Source organism: Lampetra fluviatilis, chromosome 60 (genome assembly GCF_964198595.1).
Source record: "Lampetra fluviatilis chromosome 60, kcLamFluv1.1, whole genome shotgun sequence".
Classification (NCBI taxonomy): Eukaryota; Metazoa; Chordata; class Hyperoartia; order Petromyzontiformes; family Petromyzontidae; genus Lampetra; species Lampetra fluviatilis.
The window spans coordinates 3,926,214-3,952,181 of record NC_136334.1 but is presented as its reverse complement, the minus strand read 5'-3'; the positions used below and the strand labels follow the sequence as shown (position 1 = coordinate 3,952,181).

At 47.2% G+C, this 25,968-nt stretch overlaps 1 protein-coding gene across 1 annotated transcript in view; it reads right to left on the bottom strand.

Annotated features, from left to right (window-relative positions):
- Window positions 1–25,968, bottom strand: part of LOC144950912 (glycine receptor subunit alpha-2-like) — a 138,548-nt gene that overhangs the window by 90,246 nt on the left and 22,334 nt on the right. The window lies entirely within an intron of this gene.

Here is a 25,968-nt window from a genome sequence, read left to right as displayed (position 1 = left end):
ATTTCAAATTGGCAGCCCGCATTTTGAGAAAAACAGCACGCAACCTCTGGAGGTGTTCATCAAATGATTTGCTAAAGACGATGACATCGTCCAAGTAAATTAAACACAAATCCCATTGCAAGCCCGCCAAGACCAGTTCCATTAACCGCTGAAAAGTTGCTGGCGCAGAATGTAAGCCCATCGGCAAGCGGTTAAATTGGAAGAGGCCTTGCGGTGTACGGAAAGCAGTCTTAGGTTTGGATTCGTCATCCAGAGGAAGCTGCCAGAATCCAGAAAGTAAATCCAGGGTGGAAAAGAATCGCGCCCCCGCCAAGGCATCGAGCGACTCATCCATTCGAGGAAGCGGGTACGCATCTGCCACAGAAATTTTGTTCAATCGCCGAAAGTCGACACAAAACCACAGTGAGCCGTCGTGTTTTTTCACCAAAACGATCAGCGCGCCCCACGGGCTGTTGGAAGGGGAAATGATATCGGCGGCTAGCATGTCATCAACGGCCGATTTGACATGATCCTTTTCGGCGGGACTCAACCGAAAGGGATTTTGGCGGATTGGCGCGCTGTCACCCGTGTCAATATCGTGTCGCAGCAATTTAGTACAACCAATATCAAATTTGTGTTGACTAAAAACGTCGGCAAATTCTTTCAGGAGAACTCGCAGCTGCGCACGCTGCGAGTCGGACAGGTCCACTGATCCCGCGCAAAGCGCATCCAGCCATCCGTCATCACAGTCCGAATGCGGTCGCGACGGAGGATCGGTGCTTACCTGACCTACGAGTGGTTCCTCATAGGGTGCCGGCGTTGCGTGTGCAAGCACGGTCCCTTGAGGAACCACGGCCGTTCGCGATCCTACATTAAGGACTGCAATGAAGGGGTCCCCATCCCCTTTCACCATGGTCTGAGCCGCTAGCAAATCGGGTCCATTGACCCCGGCCCGAGATGGTCCCAACAAGACCCCCCGATCCGCAACCCCCTCAGCAAACGGCCGACGCAACCTAAGAGGGACGAGCATCTGAGCCCCCGGGGGTACGCGCACAGTTTTTGCCACGAGCGCCTGCACGGTCGCAAACGCCCGACGCTCCGTGGAGGGGGAAGACAAAAATGTAACACGTCGGCCCGACGGGAGCTCGATGCACCCCTGGTCGATCAAGATACGAATGGGCATTTTGGCCAAGAAATCCGTCCCCAACAGGCACGGAACCGCCAGTGAGGAGGAACCAAAACAGGCCCGGATAATTTAATGTCTCCAATGCAAATTTTAGCGCGGATTTGCCCAATGATGCCCAGCGAGCCCCCGTTAGCAGCATAGCATGGCACGTCAACGGGGAGCAAGGGACGACTTTGAACGGGAAGGATGTTATAAATCAAATCAGATATAATGGTCGCCGATGCTCCTGTGTCAATAAAAATCCGCACCTCTACCCCATCAATATGACCGACCACGACCGACGATCCCGCCGACGCTGCAACGACACGATGGGCGAGCTCCGACCACTGACCCGGTTGGAGCGCTCGCCGCATTTCAGAACAATCCGACGCAACGGCCGTCGATTTGCGAGCCCTGTTCGTTTCAGCGCATGAGTGTGTGTCGGATGTGTGCATGGGCCAAACGTGTGAGGTGCCACGACTCGCCGTATTTCTCTGCTGGAGCTTGGGTGGAGACGGCGCGGCGTCCTGACGAGGTGTCGCCCCGCGCTGACGGGGAGCCCGGCATCCTGAAGCAACGTGGCCTTGAAGGCCACAGTTGTAGCAGCATGTGAGCGCCCCAGATGGCCTGGGCTGCTCCTGGCGGCTCGGTCCGTTCCGAGCCTGTGGTCCCGCAGATCTCCATTCCTCCCGCCGCTCCACCCCGCAGACCTCCACCGATGGAAGGGCGGGAGCCGCCATGACATGGCCGGCCACCCCCTTGGCAGCCTTGCGACGCAGGGACCGCAAGCCCCCGTGGATGTGGCGTGCAACCAGCAGGGAAGACATCTCCGTGTCGTCCTGAGCCAAGACGGCGACGTCCAGCTCATCCGCGAGTATCAACAACTTTTCCGCCACCATAGCATCCACCCCCTCCTCGTCCATCCGCGGAAAAGCTGCCTTCGCCAGGGCCAGGAGAGCCGTCCGGAAAGCCAGAGGCGATTCGGTGGCGCCCCGCTGGCGATCGTGAAACAGCTGCCTGCAGTCCGAAGGCGGGCCGTAGACAGCGGACAGCAGCTGCAGCGCCAAGTGCAGCGTGGCGTGCTTTTCTTTAGGCGCCGAGGTGAGGGTAGCCAGGGCATCGTTGTCCAGCATCACTGGCAGCGCGCGTAGTGCTTCGGCGTCCGTCCAGTTCGCCATCTCCTGATGAGCGATGAACCGTCTTTTGAAGCCGCCCCAGTCCCCGTCCGCGCCCACGAATTCTTTGAGAGGCGGCAGTCGCTGCTGTAACGCGACGTCCGTGGCTGCGGATCGCGCTCCGTCGTTCCCAGCAGACGTTACAGTGTGGGCGGGCTGCGAGCATGGCATCGCCGGTCGCTCCGTTGTTGAGGCGCTGGCCGGTGTTGATGATGTCACGGCTTGTGCTTGGCCCTCAGCAGTCACCTGACGCGGGCCAGCCCCGCCCTCTGCTCCCACTGTAGTGATGGTGGGAAATTTAACCGCGAGCCGCGTCAGGGTGGCGGAAAATGTCGCCACGCGTTGGCTGCCGTCGCCGTCCCGCGCAGCCCCTCCAGCCCCCAGCCGCGTGATCTCCTCCAACGTGGCGGCCGCAGCGTAGAGCAGCTCCGCCAGGCGGGAGTGAGCCAGCCGAAGTCCCTCGGCCGATGCATCCCCCCCTTCCTGTCGTAGCAGCGCGGGTGTAATCGGCCCCGGCTGCTCCGATCCGACCTCGGCCATCTCTGGTGCCGATTCGGCCGAGGTGTCCTCCATTTCCGACTCCCTGGTACGTGTCGTCCCTCGTGTGTCCATCGTTGAACGTTCACTTCTGACCCCAGATGTAGTAAGTATTCAGGAGGCTTTGACGACGGAGTCGGAGGCACACTTATTTATTAACACCAACTTGTGCACAGTAACGGGTACACACAGCACTTAGAGGGGTATCGTCCCCTTCACTCATCTAACAGGGAGACGCAACATCTAACCCCACTAACCTACGCCCGAGTCCTCCACTACAGAGCTAGGGGAGGCTACCTATCCCAGCCCTGGTCAAGCTGGGATCCCGGCACCCTGAGTCTCCAGACTGGCTCTTATAAGAACGTCAGTCTGGGCTCTCGGGGCCACGCCACCGGCTTGCCCTGGTCGGCCCTGACAAGGACAGCGAGCCAGGGGAGCTCCGGGGCCTATTCTAGCTGGTCTTCGCTCTTCGCTGGTTTAAGCTAATACTCGACCTCGAGCCCTCCGGCTCACCATCTATTATAGTACTCGGCCCCCAGGAGGGGCCCGTGGGGGATGCAGGTGCGGACGTCGGTGTGAGCACCTCCTCTGTGTACGGCCCTAACCACGCCCCTTGTGTTTGTTAGCCATCCGTGCCCATACACAATTACACCTCTACATATGTGTTGTTGCCTGGAACGTCACCTATTGTTTATTTTACTTTGAAGGCTACCATGTTATTGACGAATATGTTGAGTTTTGTTGTTGTTATTGTTTGTGCACCACTGCCAACGCAGCAGCAGCATCACCTTAATAATTGGTTTAAGGTAAATCAATGTGCGATTATAAATTACTCTTTTCTTTTGAGTCTTTTTCATCACGGAACGCTTCACAAACGTTCGTGCCATTCCTGCGCAAGGGAGCCATGCTAATCTTCTGATTATAAATTACTCTTAATAGGAAAATCTAAATATAGCTAGACAACAACAAGCACGTGTGTGCATAAATACCCTTACATATTTCACACTGCTAATCGAAATGCGACCTGGATCTTCATCTGGCCACATACCAAAGCTTGTATGGTCAGTCCAAAATTACCTGGGTCGGTCCCATTTATCCGATCCAACGTCTGGACAGCAATCCCAATTCTAAACCTTCCCCGGCCGCGTGTCCCTCCTCGACCGCTCGTACCCTGTTGTTACATTTGGCAGTCGACACAAACACAAACGCACGAGGCAGCGAAGCTACGTCCCAACAGATAGCATGCGGAGGCGTCTGCAACGCGGCTGACAGAGCGTCTCTTCGCGTTGTCACGACGCTGTGGGTGGGTTTTGACATTTCATCATGAAGACAGGCTGAATTATTCGAGAAGAAATGGAAGCTGCTATTTCATTTTTTTTTACTGCTATTATTATTATTATTGTTTTGCCAACAAACAAATGCAATCCGATTGAGTACAATAGAACCCCTCTTAATGACCACCCCTGTTAAGAACTAATCACTTAACGATGGGTCTCGATCGCGCCCAGTGTGTAGTGTATAGTGTAGTGTATAGTAGTGTATAGTAGTGGTGTACAGTAGTGTATGATAGTGTAGTGTATAGTAGTGTAGTGTATAGTAGTGTAGTGTATTGTAGTGTAGTGTATAGTAGTGTAGTGTATTGTAGTGTTGTGTATAGTAGTGTCGGGTATGGTAGTATAGTCGTGTATAGTATTGTCGTGTATAGTAGTGTAGTATATAGTAGTGTAATGCCTCCATAGAGCCCAATGTGTTCGCTTATCAATCCATTCCCCTGTTAACAACAGGGTTTTGTAGGTACAGTAAATATGAATTGATGCATTGATTAACCATCTTTTTTATAGTATGTGTTTATAATGTTATTAGTAACTTTATGTATTAATATCCATTGTTTAAATATTATAAAGTACGTTTTGTGGGTGACAAGCGGTAACTTTCGATGCTATGGGAACGAATTAAGCCTGTAACGTTTATTTCTATACTCGCTTAACGACCAAATCACTTAACGGTTTCGTGGAACCAATTATCGTTGAGAGAGGGTTATACTCTAATCAGGGTCGCCGATCTGTGTGGGAAGGAATGGGTTTAGAATCAGAATCTTTATCAAGACATGGGAGAATCTGATGAGCTATTAAGCTCTTTTTCACAGATGTCCAGCCGGGTCACGGGGTCAGAACGTTACACCAACAAACAATACAAAAAACACGATAGAAGTGCAACGTGCAGGAAAGCGAAGCAAGTCACTAAATATAAATACATAAAAGACATAAGTACAAATTGAACGAGTACATCAATACCTGCCAAAATAAAAACATTCCGAGACCACACCAAAGCAACAACAAACAGTCCCTCAATAAAATTGCACGTCAAAATTGACACCCCACACACTGTGTACACATCCCACGCACACTGTTCACACGTATGTCTGTATGGTGAACTTCTTTCGTACCGTACGTAGGGAGGTGCGAGGTCAGGACAACAGACCAAATCCAAAAAGCAGTTCTAAAGAAATTAGTTTTCAATTTAGATTATTTAAAAGTGCGTAGCTCCAGTGGCTTCTTAATGTCGGAAGAGCGTTCCAGACGGCCGCAGAAGCGCATCTGAAAGAGCACGATGCGGTGACCGCCGTCTTTGTTCGATGGCTGAGCCAAAAGCTTCTGCGAGGATAACCGGAGTTCGTGTGATGATGCTTTATAGAATACTGCAGAGCTAGAGAAAATCTTGGCTTGTCTCTGGTTCCCCATTACGAGTCCGAGTCGTTCTTTCTCTACGACTTCGAATCAATACTATGCCGCACATTACAAGTAAACAGTTTACGTCCACATTACAATGTCGTGCCCAAGCCCATGTGACTTGGTGCATAGTCAACACGATGTCTCCCATGCTCGTCCCCTGATCCACGTAATCCCCTTCCTTCTCAGTGGGACGCCAAAAATACCGCACAAATATACAACCTGCTGGCTGGCAGACACCTGTATACCGTATTTGTCTTCTTGATAATTATATGACAGTAGAATTATGGGAAGGGTGGGGGGGAACCTGCCAAAAAAATACAAATGAGAAAAAAACATTTCCCGTTTGACAGTCGGCAATTCGCTACGATTTGTCCCACCGGGTTTGTCCGCGAGCCAGAGGCATCGAACATCAGCAGCGACGTGATGTGTCACTTCTCCTGACTTGTTTCCCTACGTGTGAGTGCCTGGAAGCGGGCAGGGCAGGGCATCATCGGGGCGTGAAATGAAAACGCAGATGCCAATGATCGACCCGTCAACATTGCGAGCCATAACCTCATACGGCACTGCCGGTACGACCCACAATAGCAGCACGGCGCTATGTGCTAGACCTGGCCACCACAAATGATAGCGCAGCGAGAAGCGGCTTATCACGTGGACATTTAGAGCAGCCAAACACTGATGTTGTATGTAAATGTGGAGAGAAAAACCGGAGGACACGGCGATAAATCCACGCGACCGTGGGGGCAGAGAGAAAGAGAAACACGCAAACTCCAAATATACAGCAGGCTTCAGGGTCAAGATCAAACCCACGACCTCCTGCATACCAGGCGAGGTATTTAACATCTCGCCACTGTGGCACCTGGTGAGTCATTATTGGTGGGTCACAGGGAGTTTTCAGCACTTTCCTTTGCACGAATACGTCCGTGCGCACCTTCCCCGAATGCGTCAGATTACGGCGTGATGACATTTTTTTGTCATGATGATATATTTGGAGTCTGCGTGTCTCTCTCTCATCATCATCACGGTGGCTAGGAGATGTTAACTACCTCGCCTTGTAAGCAGGAGGTCGTGCATTCGATCCCGACCCTGACGCCTGCTGTATATTTGGAGTTTGCGTGCCTCTCTCTCTCAATGGTGAGATGTTAACTACCTCGCCTGGTATGCAGGAGGCCGTGGGTTCGATCCCGACCCTGACGCCTGCTGTATATTTGGAGTTTGCGTCTCTCTCTCTCTCTCCGTGGTCGGGTGAATTTTCCTCCAGGTCCTCCGGTCTGTCCCTCCAGATTTTTGAATCAACACGTTTCGAGTTTTTTTGCCTGCCATCAATTTCCACGCGATGATGAATAAGCCACTCGGTCGAGCTATCATTTGTGATGGCCAGGTCACTTCTGAAAAGAGCTACGTAGCTCAGTGGGCCTTACCTGGTAAAATGTAAAAAAGTTTAGTTTAGTTTTCTACGCCGCCGCGTAACCAGGATGCCCCATTCGCTCGCCTCGGTCTACAACGTAATAAAACACCACGGCTTTAACTGCCGTGACAACAAAAACACACGCGCACGGACAATATGCAATGCAGAGTGGGTATTAAACAGTGTGCTTTTGAACACGTATGCTTTCGCGACCAATATTATCCATAAGAGTTTTGATGGGTTAGATCGCGTAAATATAAATGTGTTGTTTTGCTTACGTGACAAACCTTCCTGATTGGCTGTGTCGTGCGGCGGCGAGTTTAACGACCCCCCAAAAAAAAACCCTATCATGAAGTGTGCTTTTTGTCATTCTCGGTTTCAGCAGACATGATCACCACAGCAATCCGTACCATCTCGCTCAAACGACCAAGGACAGAAGCCGTCATCTCTACCAGCGGGCGGGCATCACTGCAGGGATTGCCGCATTCTCAGGGACACTCTCCAGCCTCCCGCGCCCTCCCTCCAACCCACTCCTCACCTCTGCTTGGTGCATTCTCCAAAGCAAAGCCCCCCCCCCCCCAATCATCGCCATAAACCCCTGGCTTTCTCACTCTCTCTCTCTCGCTCACTCCCTCCCTCCTTCCCTCTCTCTCTCCTTTTTCAGATCAGAGGAAACAAGAAGATGCTCGGTGTAGTCGGCACTTTGCTTCAATCATAATTTTTTTTTTTTGGTTTTTTAATGATTTGCTTTGTGTAACCCCCCCCTTTTTAAATGAATGATTTCACAATATATTTCACACTCTGCTCTCCTTACCCCTTCCCTCTCTCTCTACCCCCTCTCTCTACCCCCCCCCCCCCCCCTCTAACACTGCCTCCTCACTTCCAACGCAGCCTCCCCAGAACCTCACCCCCTGCACCCGATGTCACCCCAGTCCACTACGCTGCCCTCGGCCGCATCGAAAGCCGCCGCCCACTGCTCCTTTCGCCTGCGCGGTCGTCTTTTCCGCTACACGTACCAACAAACCCTCCTGCCCGCCAGCACCCATCAAGAAGGCGACACACTCCTCGGAATGGGAGGCTGCCCCGGATTAAAACACTGATCTTACGTGTGAACAAAACGCGCGGGCAAGTTCGAGAACGCGTTCAAAATCCCCGAGGTCGGGTGGCACACTCTGCCGCACGCTTGCTTCTCAAGGGGCCGTCCATAAATGACGTCACGCGATTTTGGACGATTTTTGCCCCCCTTCCCCCCCCCTCGTCACACGGCGTCACAAAAAGTCAGAACCCCCCCCCCTCAAATATGACGTCACAAAACTCTGCCCCCCCCCCCCAAAACCATATTTCCATTTTGAAAATAAAACATGCTTCAAATCGCTTTAAACAATTGTCATTGTAGTGCGTATTTAATGTGGCGCTGCACTCTGATGTAGGAGAAAACATTTATTAAAAAGTCTATTTAATTAAGTAGAAAAGTGTCTATTTGTTTAAAGTTGCGCATTTTGATGTGACGTCACATTTCTCCCCCCCCCCCCTCGTCACACATCGTCACAAATGTCTGACCCCCCCCCAGGTGCGTGACGTCATGTATGGATGGCCACTTTGGCCTCTGTCATGTTTAGGAATCAAGAAGCCATTACACGTTTCGAAGGAGCAGAGCCACTGCACCAAATTCAACGAGGGGAGAAAAAAAATCTGTTAACGCTGAAACGAAAAGTGAAAATACAACAATCTCGTGGCTATAATTTCGTGACAAGAAACTTCAGCCACGTACTAGTTCCTCTCATCTCTGTTACTAAACAATTAGATTACCCAGCAATCATGGACCGTTAGGACCAACGTTGCAGGACAATGTTGTTACATAGTTTCCATCCACGTGCCAACATTTGCCCAACGTCATTGGACGTTTACTGGGCAATCAGTGGTAGCATTAAAAGGAGTGTCCCAGGAACAAAATATTTCAAATATGAAATAGGTTTACAGGAGAAATTATAGCAAAACATAGTGCCTGTAATTAGCCGGAGTGCCCGTATGAACATCTCGCAGACCAATTAATTTAATTCAGCTTGTCATTATTTAAATCAGTTGCTCAGCAGTGCCAGTGGTAGTGTAGTGCTAAGCGGGATGCTGCTACGAACCGGGCCAACCGAGTTCGATTCACGCTCACAGGCCACCGATATCAATGACAATTATATGAACCGGTCCTGGGCCTCCCCGTAGGTCGACTCGGCCTCAAATTAGTACCTGGTGAAGTGTGTAAACATGGAAACAAAAGAAACAAAGGAGGCCGGGCATGGTTGCTAGCGACCCACCACCTCGTGTGCCGTTCCGGCTTTCGTAGGTGCTACTCGCTTACAGCACTTGCCCCTGCAGTCTATTAGAGGCTACACGGGGGATCTTTGTTTCAGTGCCGTCAGCCAGACATCTTTATTTGGAACTCGGAAACAGATTATCCTGGGTGCTTCCTGAGCCAGCTCGCTCCCTTCAACATCACCAGCACTCCGAACAGTAAAGTTTGCAGATTACTGGGTTAATCCGCTTTGAAAACACAAACTGACGGTGCGTGAACCAACAGAGTACGGGAAGCCCGCTGTGTAACTCTATGGGATTATTTGATTTTCTTTAAACAGCCACCTGTAATAAAAATATATGATACTTTTTGCACCTCTTCTTTTCGGGGGCAACACGTTAATGTTGCCTCGAGGGATTATTCCAGGTGAAGCGTTTGAATAAATAAAGCGGAGGCGTTGTAGCTTATATTCTTTGGGTCTTTCGGTAAAGTCACGTAGATAGGTTCAAAGAAATTAACAAAAAATAACAAACAACTACGACGATTCGATCGCAACATAAGCTAATGTCTTCAGGAAGACGACCACGTCGTAGTTTTGGGTTATTTTTTGTTATTTTCTTTGAACCTATCTACGTCACTTTACCGAAAAACCCAATAATATAAAAACAACAGCACATTCTACAGACCGCTTCAATTCTGCATAAATCGCTTATTGCTGACATTCAAACAAAAACACAAAAAAACTACGACGTTTCGATCGCAACACAAGCGTTCGTCATCACGAAGACGAACGCTTGTGTTGCGATCGAAACGTCGGAGTTTTTTTTGTTATTTTTTGTTATTTTATTTAAACCTATCTACGTGACTTTACCGAAAGACCCAAATAATATGAATTCCTGCAGTCGCGAAAGCTTTAAGCGTTGCGGTTTATTTATTTTTTAGTTTCGGCAGCCCCGGCGATTTCCGTGGGATGCAGTCGGCAGAGTAGACCCAGCACTCGTATCGCACGCGCTCCGAATTTCCCTCTCGATGACGAATTGTTGGACGTTATCAAATTTTTGTTGTTGTTACAGCAATCTTGCGGGAGATATAGCATGAAAAAGTATAAAATAATCAACCGATGGGAGAACAATTCTCATTTCACTTCCACATCACGTGGCATACAGTGGCTCACAAACTTTTTTTTTACTATAAAGTGTTTTTTTTATTTCAACAGATAAAGTCGACAGTGAGCTACTGTATAGCTATTTTTCAGAAGCGACCTGGCCACAAGTGATAGCTCAACGACGTGGCTTATCATGTGGAAATGTAAAGCAGCCAAACACTCTAAACGTGTGATGTTGATTCTGAATGTGGAGGGGAGGACCCGGAGAAAAATCCTTGTGACCACGGGGAGAGAGAGAGAGACACGCAAACTCCAAATATACAGCAGCAGGCATCAGAGTTAGGATCGAACCCACGACCTCCTGTATACCAGGCGATGTAGTTAACATCTTATAGCCACTGTGGTGGACCACGACCAACCCATCAACTGTTTGTCGTGGACCAGTTTACAAACAAAAATACCAAGATGGTTAAATTAACACGCAGGCTCTCGCCACACAACGTTTCGATTCAAAAATAGGTTTTTGGGTCGGATCGCCGTGTGAGTTAACTGTGTGTCGTACACTCTCCTCCACCCGACCACAGCTAATTCATGAAGTCGCCACGTGATGAACAAACGTGCCGATGTCATTACCGGTGTACCGAAGCAGCGATGCATTGGCGGCGTTAAATCGTTCACATCCAACGGTTTGCGCTGGCACGCTTACTGGGTAGCTGAGTGCCGATTATCACGGTTCGGCCTACGTACGGTGCGAACGAAGTTCAACGTACGATCACACTCCCCATGCCCCCATTTACGTCTCCCCCGTTTTACGTCGTTTTCGCAAAAAATACAATGTCACGTTGTTATTGTTATTATGAACACCGCTACACGAGGAGCGTCGCCTCATCTCCCCCACACACTCACGATACCTACAACAACAAAATTCAAGAACTACTCAACGATGGCAGCTATACAAAAATAACAAGTAAACCCGTAAAAACAAAGTTTTTCACTATAAATCCTTTATATGCGTGGCGGCTAGAGTCCTCTCGTCCTCTGGCTTGAGATGGCTGCCACCTATGGGTCAGATGATTGTCTGCCACCATTAAGCAATTGGTAATTAAATATTTAATTTGTTTTCCCTAAACAGTGTAAAATTTGGGATTTTTTTCACGAAAATTAATTGTCACACACAACGAGTCTGTGTGGAAAATGTCAGCTCGATTGGATCACGGGAAGTGGGTTAAAACACGAGCGAAAGATTTGCACGGTCCTAAGCAAGCAAGCGAACTTAATATAAAGGATTAAAAAATATATTCGCCTGTGGAGGACGCGGGGATCGATCCCGCGACCTTTGGCATGGGAAGCGAGGGCGCTACCAACTGCGCTACTCCGCCACGGCCTGTGGAGGGGTTACGCTCTGGGCTCTTACACTCTGACGTTCAGCCAAAGCCATGAATGAGTTCTATTTGAATATATGTAAAATATTTTTTTTTTGCCTAAAAATCGTAAAATTTTGGGAATTTTTTTCACGAACAATAATTGTCTGGCACAACGAGTCTGTGTGGAAAATGTGAGCGCGATTGGATCACGGGAAGTGGGTTAAAAAACGACCGAAAGATTTGCACGGTCCTAAGCAAGCAAGCAAGCACGCAAGCAAGCACGCAAGCAAGCAAGCAAGCACGCAAGCAAACTTAAGATTTAAAAAGAGACCCCACCAACAGCCTCGTCATTAAAACCAACAAAATCATTTCCGATTCAACCGCATTATTTGATCAAACCAAACAGTTCTCTTTGAAACCTTCTGCAGCCAGGCCACCAAGATTATATGACTTGCCAAAGATACATAAAGAAGATACACCTCTTCGTCCCATTGTCTCTACTATCAACTCCCCCACCTATAAATTGGCTCGTTTTTTGTCTGAAATCCTACGGCCTTTCACTGGAAAAACCACCTCTGCGGTACTAAACTCTACTGACCTGGTATCGACAATCAAGGGAATTTCCCTGTCCCCAGACGACCTGCTTGTCAGTTTTGATGTGGTTTCCTTATTCACCAAAGTTCCTGTACCTGACACCATCGCAATCATTGAAGACTTGGTTCATAAAAGACTGGATACTGGGGTACCCCCCCTGGTGAGACACTGCTTAACCAACACATACTTCACCTGGAATGGAACTTTCTACAAACAAACTGAGGGCACCCCAATGGGCTCCCCCCTATCTCCGGTTGTAGCCAACGTTTTCATGGAGAAATTTGAGACTGACGCCATACAGACTGCCACTCTACGCCCGACCTTATGGAAGAGGTACGTACATGACACTTTTGTCATCTGGCCACATCGCCAGCCTGCTCTAGACCAATTTCTCGACCACATCAATTCCATACACCCAGCCATCAGATTCACGATGGAAGTCGAAAAAGATGGCAATCTACCCTTTTTGGATGTCCTAATTAAAAGGAGACCTGATGGTTCAATGAGCCACTCTGTCTACAGGAAAGCCACCCATACAGATGCTTACCTAAAACCGGATTCCCACCATCATCGATCCCAGAAGAATTCCCTCATCAAGATTCTATACCATAGAGCCCAATGCATCTCCGACCAGGAACACATTGCCAGTGAACTCAAACACGTACGCCAAGCTCTTAAGGCTAATGGTTACTCAGACTACACAATCCGCAAAGCCATCACTCCTACCATCAAGAAGGATCATGTTGAGGAGCCTTTCAAAACCATCGCCTTACCCTACATTGCTGGGCTCACAAAAAAAAGATCTCCAAAATCCTGATAAAACACAAGATCCAGGTCCGATTCAACACAGTACATAAAATCCGTGATCTGGTCCCGTCTGTAAAAGATGTGGTTCCAGGCATACAGTACCCTGGCGTCTACAAACTAAGTTGCCTCTGTGGTAGCAGTTACATTGGAGAAACCAAACGACATGTCTCTGACCGCATCCGTGAACATAAAGCTGACCTGAAACACGGTAGGACAAACACCTTAGCCGTGGCAGATCACTGTTACAATTCAGTGGGCTCACATGATATTGACTTCTCCAAGACAGAGGTTCTCTGCAAGCCATCTGGCTACCATGAAAGATTCATTCATGAGGCGATCCACATATACAAACACAGAGACAATTTCAACCGAGAAGATGGATTCTGGCTCAGCAATCATTGGAAGGACGTAATAAACCATTTCGGATCTTAACTGATTATGTTCACGTTTACGGTGACTTTCATACCGCAGTCCACTCACTGGCATTGACTATATATCTTGTATTCTCCGCAGGGAATGGATTCCTTGCTCCGCTGCAAGCCTTCTTTCACCACTCTCCCATTGACATATTTCGTTGCTTCCTCTCAGTATCTTTCACGCGACGGTCAATGGTATAGTGTATAGCGGATTGTATAATAATAAATAGTATAAAATTGTAATGTTTAAGACAATGTATAAAGTAATATATAGTATCGTAATTGTATAGTGAATATACAGCAGTGTGATATACAGTAGGGTGGGTAGAATAATACATAGTGTAATATTACAATGTACAAGGTATAGGGTGGTGTATTGTAATACAGTATATAATTTAATGTTGGGTTTGTCTATGGCAGTATATAGCAGGGGGTAGACCCGTGTAATGTAAGAGAATAAAGTTGAGCTGAAAGCATATTATAATTTTGCGACATAGAATTATAATGTATTACTTACTGTTAGTAGATCAGCTTATTGGAGAGTATATTTAGTATACTGATGATACTATGTAGTTTATACTTTAGTTGTTTACGTGGTGGTTGAGTTACTGCAGCGACATACTATTAACATTCCTTCACTTCATTAATGCTACCCCTACCCCCTCCCTTTGATTCTGCTAATCCTGCATAATGCACGGGCATAATGACTTTAAACCCCCTTCCCACCTCCTACGCACTTCACAAGTAGTACTAATCCCATAACTGCATTTCCCATAAATATGCTAAATTCCTATTGATATGCAAATTATTTTGTTAAGGCGCACCTTCCTGCTCCAACCTAGCTTAAATAGACGCTCCAAGCCTGGGGCGTGTCATTCAGACGCTGTCTTCTCGACAGACCTGTTTCTTCACCTGAGGACGGCTGCTTGCGTTGTGGCCGAAACGTCGTGAGAATTATTTTATTATGTTTAATTTTGTTTTATTTTATTACTTCCCTTCTACGTGACTTTACCGAAAGAACCAAGAAGATCACGACGCCTCATCCCCCACTCACTCACGTCGCCTCATCCACCACAAACTCACGTCCGCCTCTCAGTCTTTGCCATACAAACCACCGTCAACTGCCCCTGCAAATCGCTTCGATGTGTCAACGTCGCTTCGACAATCGCCGTCGTTACCTTGCGGGGAACGCGTCCCGGACATGAGGACGCTCACGGTTTAAATCGTCCAGAACGACTTTCGAACTCGTATCCTCTTATACCTCAACAAAGGTCAGCAGGCAGAAGCAGGCATGATGCGCGCGCACACACACACAAACATACACACACACAAACAAACATACACACACACACAAACATACACACACAAACATACACACACGCACAAACACACACACACACACAAACATACACACACAAACATACAAACACACAAACACACATACACACACGCACACACACACACGCACACACAAACACGCACACACACACACAAACATACACATAAACACACATACATACACACACGCACACAAACACACACGCACAAACACACATACACACACGCACACACACACAAACACACACAAACACACACAAACACGCACACACAAACATGCACACACAAACACAAACACACAAACACACACACGCACACACAAACACACAAACACGCACACACACACAAACACACACACAAACACACACACAAACACACACACAAACACGCACACACAAACACACAAACAAACACAAACACGCACACACACACACAAACACGCACACACAAACACACAAACAAACACACACACAAACACACACACACACACAAACACAAACAAACACACACACACACAAACACAAACAAACACACACACACACAAACACACACACACACAAACACACACACACTAACACGCACACAAACACGCACACAAACACGCACACAAACACACGCACAAACACGCACACAAACACACACAACACATGCACAAACACACACACAACACATGCACAAACACACGCACAAACACACACACAAACACACACACAAACACAAACACACACACACAAACACACACACACAAACACGCACACAAACATGCACACAAACACAAACACGCACACAAACATACACACAAACATACACACAAACATGCACACAAACACACACACAAACACGCACACAAACACGCACACAAACACGCACACAAACACACACACAAACACAAACAAACACAAACACACACACACAAACATACACACAAACACGCACACAAACACGCACACAAACACATAAACACGCACACAAAAACACACACACACAAACACGCACACAAACACGCACACAAACACGCACACAAACATACACACACAAACATACACACACACAAACACGCACACAAACACGCACACAAACACAAACACACACACAAACAAACATACACACAAACACACACACAAACACGCACACAAACACGCACACAAACACGCGCACAAACACACACACAAACACACGCACAAAACACACGCACAAACACACACACACAAACACACACACACAAACACACAAACACACACACACAAACACACACACAAACACACACACGCACACAAACACACACACAAACATACACACAAACACACACACAAACACGCACACAAACACACACACAAACACGCACACAAACACAAACACAAACAAACATACACACAAACACACACACAAACACGCACACAAACACATAAACACGCACACAAAAACACACACACACACTAACACACACACAAACACACAAACACACACACAAACACACACACAAACACAAACACGCACACAAACACGCACACAAACATACACACAAACATACACACAAACAAACATACACACAAACACACACACAAACACGCACACAAACACACACACAAACAAACATACACACAAACACAAACACACACACAAACACAAACACACACACAAACACACACACAAACACGCACACACACACAAACACACACACACGCACAAACACGCACACAAAAACACGCACATACAGACACACAGACACATACAGACACACAGACATACAGACACACAGACAAACACACACAAACAAACACACACACAAAAACACAAACATGCACACAAAAACACGCACACACAAACAAACACACACAGACAAACACAAACACGCACAAACAAACACACACACAAACACGCACACAAAAACACGCACGTACAAACAAACACACACAAACACACACAGACAAACACAAACACGCACAAACAAACACACACACAAACACGCACACAAAAACACGCACATACAAACAAACACACAAACACACACAGACAAACACAAACACACACAAACAAACACACACAAACAAACACACACACAAAAACACGCACATACAAACAAACACACAAAAACACGCACATACAAACAAACACACACAGACAAACACAAACACACACAAACAAACACACACATACACACACATACAAACACACACACACACAAACACACACACACAAACACACACACACAAACACACACACAAACACGCACACAAAAACACGCACACACAAACAAACACACACAAACACACAAACACACACAGACAAACACAAACACACACAAACACACACACAAACACACACAAACAAACACACACACAAACACACACAAGCGCACACATAAACACACACACACAAAAACACGCACGCAAACATAAACACTCACACAAACATACGCAAACACACACACAAACACGCACACACAAACAAACACACACAAACAAACACACACAAACACACACAGACAAACACAAACACACACAGACAAACACACAAACACACACAAACAAACACACACACAAACACACACAAGCGCACACAAGCGCACACACAAACACGCACGCAAACATAAACACTCACACAAACACACGCAAGCACACACACAAACACACACGGTACTGTACCGAATTGTTTATTTTTGCCAGGGGTCAGGACATCATCAGGAGACCCTCATCGGAGCTGACACAGATACAGATATAAAAAATGATATATATATAAAATATTATATATAAAATATGCACATTCACTGGAGACGTTGCCGCACGGACAAGCGCTGCACACAGCTGTAACGGAAGATAAGTACACAGTGTACACAACCCACACACACAGTGTACACCACACACACAGTGTACACACCACACACACACAGTGTACACACCACACACACACACAGTGTGTACACACACCATACACACACAGTGTGTACACACACCACACACACACAGTGTACACCACACACACAGTGTACACCACACACACAGTGTACACACCACACACACACAGTGTACACACACACAGTGTACACTCCCCACACACACACACACAGTGTACACACACCACACACACACTGTGTACACACACCACACACACACAGTGTACACCACACCACACACACACAGTGTACACCACACACAGTGTGTACACACCCCACACACAGTGTACACACACACAGTGTACACACACCCCACACATAGCGTACACACCCCACACACACACAGTGTACACACACACCACACACACAGTGTACACACCCCACACACACACAGTGTACACACCACACACAGTGTACACACCTCCCACACACACACAGTGTACACACCCACACACACTGTGGACACCCCACACACACACAGTGTACACCACACACACAGTGTACACCACACACACACACAGTGTACACCACACACACACACAGTGTGTACACAACCCACACACACACAGTGTGTACACACCCCACACACACAGTGTACACACACAGTGTACACACACCCCACACATAGCGTACACACCACACACACAGTGTATACACACACCACACACACAGTGTACACACACAGTGTACACACACAGTGTACACACACCCCACACATAGCGTACACACCCCACACACACAGTGTACAAACACACCACACACACAGTGTACACACCTCCCACACACACTGTGTACACACACACCACACACACAGTGTACACACCTCCCACACACACTGTGTACACACACACCACACACTGTGGACACCCCACACACACACACACAGTGTACACACACCACACACAATGTACACACCCCACACACACACACAGTGTACACACCCCACACACACACACAGTGTACACACCCCACACACACACACAGTGTACACACCCCACACACACACACAGTGTACACACACACACTGTGTACACACACCACACACACACAGTGTACACACACCACACACACAGTGTACACACAGTGTACACACAGTGTACACACACACACAGTGTACACACCACACACACAATCGTGAGGCGTTGATTTAAAGACGATTGGGGGGGGGCGGTGCAAGCTCCGGCAACGGGGGTTTCGACACCACAGCGTCTCATCAGCAGGCCTCTTGGCTTTGCTGCAATCAACTCTCAAGATGCAAAACCCCTTGGGTCTCGACAGTGAACCGGTCCTGCACGAGTGGACCGTTGCTACTGCACGGTCGTCTGGCATTTGCATTTAAATTCAAAGCATTAAATCCTTATTCTTGGTTCTTTCGGTAAAGTCACGTAGAAGGGAAGTAATAAAATAATAAAAAATAAAACAATAAAATTTTCAAGACGTTACGATTTTATTATTATTTTATTTCCCTTCTACGTGACTTTACCGAAAGAACCAAGAATATGAATCACTGCAGTCACGAAAGCTTTAAATCATTAAATCCTTGTAAGCTGAAGCTACCTCTTTTTTGTTTTATATATAATACTGTGTTGTCTGTTCATCACTGCACTGCATCGGGCATTGGATTCCAGCAGTATCCATGCATTCAAGAGTATTGGAAGCATGAATAACATACACTGCACATTTTTTCGTAACACTTTAAAATGGTCACGCTACATCTATATATATATTTGGGGGGCCCTCTCTTTGTCGGTATTTTATTCAGTATTTATTCAACCCCCCCGCACACAAACAACATTCACCGGGGGTTAAATTATATTTGGTGCGTTTGAGTCGTCCCATTAGCAGCGGTAAAATGCAAGAGACGCGCGCCCTGAAACCCACGGAGTCCTGGACACAGCCACTCGGTGTGTGCACTGTGCTAGCAGAGTGCACACACAGTGTGTACACACACACAGTGTACACATACACAGTGTACACACACACACACAGTGTACACACACCACACAGTGTACACACACACACACAGTGTACACACACCACACATACACACAGTGTACACACACAGTGTACACACACAGTGTACACATACACAGTGTACACACACAGTGTACACATACACAGTGTACACACACAGTGTACACATACACAGTGTACACACACAGTGTACACACACACATACAGTGTACACACACACATACAGTGTACACACACACACAGTGTACACACACCACACATACACACAGTGTACACACACAGTGTACACATACACAGTGTACACACACAGTGTACACACACAGTGTACACATACACAGTGTACACACACAGTGTACACACACAGTGTACACATACACAGTGTACTAACACAGTGTACACACACCACACATACACACACAGTGTACACACACCACACATACACACACACAGTGTACACACACCACACATACACACACACAGTGTACACACACCACACATACACACACAGTGTACACACACCACACATACACACACACAGTGTACACACACCACACATACACACATACAGTGTACACACACCACACACACACAGTGTACACACACACACAGTGTACACACACACACAGTGTACACACACCACACATACACACACAGTGTACACACACCACACATACACACATACAGTGTACACACACCACACACACACACATACAGTGTACACACACCACACACACACAGTGTACACACACACAGTGTACACACACCACACACACGCACACTGTGCACACACACACACAGTGTGTACACATACACAGTGTACACACACAGTGTACACACCACACACACACAGTGTACACACACCAGACACACAGTGCACACACACACACAGTGCACACACACCACACAGTGTACACACACCACACACACACAGTGTACACACAGTGCACACACACCACACACAGTGTGCACACACACCACACACACAGTGTACACACACACCACACACACAGTGTACACATACACACACAGTGTACACACACCACACACAGTGTACACACACACTGTGTACACATACACACACTGTACACACACACACTGTGTACATACACCACAATGTACACACCACACACACACAGTGTACACACCCCACAGTGTACACACCACACCCCACTGTTCACGCGTATGGATGTTGAACTTATTTCGTACCTAAACCCGCCACAGCCAATTAGTGCGTTGTGTAAACACAACGTGCCAATTCGTCTGCTAGTTCAGCACCACCGGCGTGTTGGAAAGTAAACCCACTGCAACATTTACCATTCGGGTACAGTGACGTCACATTTCTCAACCCCCCCCCGTTACACATCGTCACAAATGTCTGACCCCCCCCCGCCCCCCAGGTGCATGACGTCATTTATGGACGACCCCTAAACCGCTACTACAAAAAGACAAAGATCCCCCGTATTGACTGAACAGATTGTTGGGGCAAGTGCTGTTAGCGAGCCCCTTTGAAGGCCGGCATTGGCACGCGAGGAGGTGGGTGGCCAGCACCACGCCCGGCCGCCTTTGTCTCCCTAGTGGCGATGTTTACACACCACCGCACCACAGGTAGTCATTTGAGTCTGAGTCAACCTAGGGGGAGAGGCCCAGGATCGGTTCAGATAATCGTCACCGGTGTTGGCCGTGAGCAGGAATCCAACTCGGGTCGCCGGGTTCGTAGCGCAGCGTGCTAACCACTGCACCACCGCTCCCCACAATTGCGCAGACACACACACATATACACACACACACAAAGATAAAGATCCCCCGTATAGCCTTAACAGACTGTAGGGGGCAAGTGCTGTTAGCGAGCACCTATAAAGGCCGGCACGGTACACGAGGGGGTGGCCGCCTTTGTCTCCCTAGTGGCGATGTTTACACACCGCACCAGGTACTCATTTGAGGCTGAGTCGACCTTGGAGGAGAGGCCCAGGACAGGTTCAGATAATCGTCACCGGTGTTGGCCGTGAGCGGGAATCGAACCCGTGTCGCCAGGTTCGTAGCGCAGCGCGCTAACCAGCAGCGCGCTAACCACTGCACCACCGCTCCCCATACACACATACACACACATATATACACACACATATATACACACACATCTCTGGGCTTTCGTTTGGAACTGCAGGGCCGTTGCGTGGTGTTGGCGGTCTCTTTGCGATGCCCGGTCAGGCGCCATCCATTGAGTACGTAAGCATGGAGTGGAGAGTGGGGGGGGGGGGGTCTACTGACAATGTACGCATAGGAAACGGGGGGGGGGGTGGTGAAGCCTCGATAATAATTTGTCTACATTGGCCTTCAAATGAGTTAGATAGTCCGGCGGTGGACTCATCCGTTTGCTTAAACACGTTAATAGTATTAATCCTTGATCGTTTCTGCGTGAATTAAATATCGGCCGTTCTATAGGATTCGGGGGAGAGGGGGGGGTGTAATAAGTCCGCGTGCGTACAGGGAGGGTAGGGGGTGGTCAAGTTTTGACAGATATTTTCGTACCTACTCAATGGATGGCCCCCCATATCTCTGCGCAGCGATGCAGCGGACGATTATTCATCAGCGTTATACAGCCATGCAGCAAGGGACGAACCTCCACATCAATCATGGGCTCGCGTATAAACAAACTCTTGAATACATTAGCCACTGCTTTTCCTTATCTGCTCTTTTTGCAGATATAAAGGCGATCAAGTGTGGAATTCATTCGCTCCGGTTATTTCTGAATATAAAACGGAGCTCTCTCCCCCTATCTTTACGGGACTAAAAGTACCAAAATCCGGAGCTTCTTGGCTTATGCAAAGAAAACAAAATGCAACCAACCGCCGTTTATAATTACTTGTCGATCTGTGGTCAGCTCTTGCCTCTGACAGATGTATCCAGATGTCGGTGACCGTAATCTTCATACGGAAACACCTCACACAAGTGTGTGAGCTGCAGTGAACGATTACACCTTCAATTTGCACTCAAGCAGAAAATACATTATTTTGACCCCAGAATGAATCGAATTTGATGTGCTGAATTAAAGTGGGTGGCTTCCTTACGATACGTTTCATTTTATTTATGTAGACAGTAGACCAACAGAGATGCACGAAGATACGTAGACTCAGAGATATAGATCAAGAGATACATGGAGACTCAGAGATACATGGAGATGCATTAAAGACAAGCCACAGTAGTCCGACTGTCAGCATGTAACCCAAACTATGGACCACAGAGGAGACCAATAGAGATGCACAGAGATACATAGACTCATGTAAATACATAGATACCCATGGAGACATAGATCAATGGAGACACATGGAAACTCACATAGATACATGGAGACCCATCAAATACAAGCCAGAGTGTGATTGTGGCCATGCAACTCAAACCATGGACCATACAGTAGACCAATAGAGATGCACAGAGATACATAGACTCATAGAAATATAGAGACCCATAGAGATGTAGATCAACAGAGACACATGGAACCTCACAGAGATACATGGAGACCCATCAAAGACAAGCCAGAGTGTGATTGTGGCCATGCAACTCAAACCATGGACCATACAGTAGACCAATAGAGATGCACAGAGATACATAGACTCATAGAAATATAGAGACCCATAGATATGTAGATCAACAGAGACACATGGAAACTCACAGAGATACATGGGGACCCATCAAAGACAAGCCACAGTGTGATTGTGGCCATGCAACTCAAACCATGGACCATACAGTAGACCAATAGAGATGCACAGAGATACATAGACTCATAGAAATATAGAGACCCATAGAGATGTAGATCAACAGAGACACATAGAAACTCACAGAGATACATGGACACCCATCAAAGACAAGCCAGAGTGTGATTGTGGCCATGCAACTCAAACCATGGGCCATGCAGTAGACCAATAGAGATGCACAGAGATACATATACTCATAGAAATATAGAGATCCATAGAGATGTAGATCAACAGAGACGCATGGAAACTCAGAGATACATGGTGACCCATCAAAGACAAACCAGTGTGTGATTGTGGCCATGCAACTCAAACCATGGACCATACAGTAGACCGATAGAGATGCACAGAGATACATAGACTCAGAAATATAGAGACCCATAGAGATGTAGATCAACAGAGACGCATGGAACCTCACAGAGATACATGGATACCCATCAAAGACAAGCCACAGTGTGCTTGTGGCCATGCAACTCAAACCATGGACCATACAGTAGACCAATAGAGATGCACAGAGATACATAGACTCATAGAACCCAAAAGCGTGGACAGCCTTGTCACCTTTGCTACTTTAACGGATGAGAAGTAGAAGCAAAGGGGCAACTCCACGAACCCTCTACTGAAGCCCCACTCGTGGCAAGCAGAACTCGACATTGGCGTTTGGAAGAGAACAGAATACAGAAAAAACGAATTTCGTCACAAGTGGCAGACGAGAGCCGAGCTGCCGTGAACAGCTCACGGTGCCGGAGGTGACCTGCAGTGAAACGTCGCAAAAAATTGTCCGAATGTTGCCGCTTGGTTTTCCGAAAGCGCGCATGAATTTCCCACGTTGACAACTTGATTTGATTGGCTCTGTCGGGGAGGTCGGAGGGGTTATAGTTTAAAAACGACCGACGTCATATAACTTACACAATCTAAAACGCATTGTAAAACAAACAAAAAAAGTCCAATCTTCATTTGAAGCTTTCGTGACTGCGGGAATCCATACTCTTTGGTTCTTTCGGTAAAGTCACGTAGTTAGAAATTAAATAAAAGTCCAATGTAAATATATTTTAAATGCTACACTCGTAAAGGACAGTTTTTTTTGCGCAATGTTCATCGACTCGCATTGCGGTGTCGGACGGTGGCACCGAAGCAACGACGAGGGGCTGAATTAATAAGGGGGTGAAGGTTTTAGGATGTCCGCGCTTATTTAAAAAAAAATCGGGCCTCAGATGAAGATTTGACAACCGCGTAGATGGGAAAAGCGGAATTCGCAGGAAGTTAAAGTGTTTGATCCTCCACCCAAGACACATCATGGCCGCGTAGCCGTTTCCTTCCCCGTCCCAAACTCCCCATGGTCACACACCGATCATCAATCCACTCGTCTCGTTTCCATCTTCGTATATTCCACACGTCACCACCGCCACCTCGTTTTCCACAAATCCCATCCCCACTCGTCTCTTTTCATCTCGCCAAACATCTTGTACCACCGTTAGTTCACTGCACAGCGCACTGGTTAAGGCGCTATATAAATGTATGATATGCATGATATATATATGTAATGCATTTAAAAGCAATCTTAATTTGAAGCTTTCGTGACTGCAGGAATCCACACTATTTGGTTCTTTCAGTAAAGTCACGTGGATAAAAAATTAATAGATCACGACGTTTCGATCGCAACACAAGCAACCGTCATCAGGTGACGTGTCAGCAGTTCTCCTGCCGTGTTTGTCTCACCTGATGACGGTTGCTTGCGTTGCGATCGAAACGTCGTGATCTATTAATTTTCTACCTACGTGACTTCACCGAAAGAACCAAAGAGTATGCATTTACAAGCACTCATTACTGATTGGCAGATGACACCTTAATATATCGAGGATGGCAGAGCTTGGGGGGAGGTCGTGGGGGGGGGGGATTTGGTGCCAGCATCACCGCTTGGCTGCTACCTTTCCCACTGAAATGTGGCTCCTCCGAGCACCTCCAAGCCGTTGCCTCTCTTCGCGAGCGAGCGAGCGAATACTATGCGGTGGTGCATCACAAGTTGAAATTATCTTCATGTCACGTGATATAATAAAATAATACAATTTCTTTTTCACAAATTGTATCAGAGCCGCGATATCGGCGAGACCTAGGACCGTTTCAGATCTGTCGCAGAGCAGACTTTTAATGTCATGAATTTTGACTTAAAACTTTCGTGACTGCAGGAATTCATATTCTTGGTTCTTTCGGTAAAGTCACTTAGATAGAAAATACAAATAAAATAACAAAAATATTTATTAAAAATAAAAGCAAAAAAAAACACGACGTTTCGATCGCAACACAAGTGGTCTTCATCATATTCTCAGGTTTTTTCGGTAAAGTCACGTAGGTAAAACATTAAAAGTAATGAAAGTAAAATAAAACAAAACAAAAATAAAAATAAAATTCACGACGTTTCGGAGGCAACACAAGTCTCCGTCATCAGGA